The sequence below is a fragment of the Amphimedon queenslandica genome, unplaced genomic scaffold, assembly GCF_000090795.2.
Source record: "Amphimedon queenslandica unplaced genomic scaffold, v1.1 AMPQUscaffold_6496_Cont21546, whole genome shotgun sequence".
In the NCBI taxonomy this organism is placed as follows: Eukaryota; Metazoa; Porifera; class Demospongiae; order Haplosclerida; family Niphatidae; genus Amphimedon; species Amphimedon queenslandica.
The window spans coordinates 1-1,885 of NW_003553213.1; the positions used below are offsets into that span (position 1 = coordinate 1).

At 34.9% G+C, this 1,885-nt stretch overlaps 1 long non-coding RNA gene across 1 annotated transcript; it reads left to right on the top strand.

The window, feature by feature from the left end:
- Positions 1 to 175: 175 nt before the first annotated feature.
- On the top strand, positions 176 to 1,467 carry LOC109592031 (uncharacterized). Its single transcript, XR_002190132.1, has 4 exons — positions 176 to 245; positions 388 to 461; positions 1,111 to 1,312; positions 1,360 to 1,467. It is a non-coding gene; the product is annotated as an uncharacterized LOC109592031 (long non-coding RNA).
- The last annotated feature ends 418 nt before the right edge of the window (positions 1,468 to 1,885 follow it).

Genomic DNA, 1,885 nt, shown 5'->3' on the forward strand with positions numbered 1-1,885 from the left:
GAGAGTAAGAGAGACAAAGAATGAATCAAAGAGATACAAAGAGAAGAGAATAGTGGCCCTCACTTTTAGATGCCATTCTTGCAAAATACCAGCCCCACCCAAACTATGCAACATGAGACCACACCCATTTATTCAAAATTGATAAAACGAGTTCCAGTCGTGGTGCCAGTAGAAAATCTGCTTCTGGTTCTACTAGACTCAAACCAAATCCCAACTTCTTGAATTCTCCTAGTCAAAGTGATGGGGTAGGTAAGGAGGGGACTGTACCAGAATCCTTTGATACAACTCCCTTGAATGTTGTAGATTTGTTTATAGTTTAGTTTGTTGTTTATTTTTGTATAAAGACTCATAATTATGTTCACATGTTGTGTGTTATTGTTATTATAGGTCCAGTACAATGAGTTAACATGTCTACCTAACAATGTGATCAAACTGGATAAAGTATCTAAAATATTTGCAAGGTAAATATTGTATCCACTCTCTACCATATGTACATGTATATCTCTCTCCATGCATACATGTACTTATCTGTTGGGTATTAAATTTTATAAATTGACAAAAATCGTTTTAGTTTTGCCTTTTGGCTCATAAGGACATCAGAGAGAGAGAGGGAGGGATCTCAGCTTTTATTTCATGTGCTCCTCCTATTAGCTATACTGCATGGACAGTATTACCTCAATTTGTCTTCATAACATTGTCCATTAATTGATACATGTACATGTACATGTGTATTTATAGTCATTTTCAGTTAATGATACATGTACATGTACTGCATGTTTTTTTGTTTTTCTTGCTTTTAGCTGCTTCATTGTAGTTAACTTATTAATTTGCTAACTTGATTCGTACACTTTACTAATCCATGAAAACTATACCTAAGCAGTGGCACACACAATTATAAGGAAAAGTGATAGAAAAACAGGAAACATTTCCTATCACCATGTACATATGTATTTTTCTCTCCATTTTCTCATTTCTTTACTTGTTTCATTTCTTTCTTCCCTTTCTTCTTTCTATTTCTCTTCCCTCCTTTTCCCTCCTCCCCCTCATTCTATTCCTTTCCTTCTTTCCTTTCTCTATGTATATCTCTCCCTCCCTCTCTTTCTATTATAGTCTCTCCTATATGTTAGGAAGGTTTGAGTCTCTTCATTATCTTCTCTTTGATGTTCTCCTCTTAATTAAATGAATGAGACCTGACATCCTCCGGAAAGGAACAGTATTGGTCCTCTAGTATCTCTTGTATTGAAGAACCAGGAGACCACATGTGACGGCCAACCTCTCCCTCGTCCCTCAAGATCCCCTCGTGACCATACAAGTGAGAGATGATGTGACTTTTGATGATAGTCATGTGATGTTGTGTAGGTAAGGATGAGGAGTGGGTGGAGTGAGGGGAGGTGTGGTGAGAAAGGAAGTTGTGATGATGAAAGCTATGCTACCTCCTGAGTAAGAATATTATTAATGTGTCTTTTAATAAATACTGTATAGTTTAAATTTATGATTGTGACCTAATATTTTTGTTAATTTTGTTATTTTTGTTAATAATTTCCGACTAATAATTTTTGAGTTATGAGCATTTTTAGAAATAGGCCAAATTTTGAAAAATACCCAAGGCTATAGCCCATGCTTCTTCCAAAAAATGGCTCCAAAATCACCCCTAATTTTTATTACATTTCCTGATACATATTGATGTCCTTATGCTGTGTAGAAAATTTGAACTGTTTCCAACAAATAATTTTTGAGTTATGAGCATTTTTAAAAATAAGCCAATTTTAAAAAAATACCCAAGGCTATAGCCCATGCTTTTTTGTAAAAAATGGCTCTGAAATCACCCCCAATTTTTATTACATTTCCTGATACATATTGATGTCCTTATGCTGTGTAGACAATT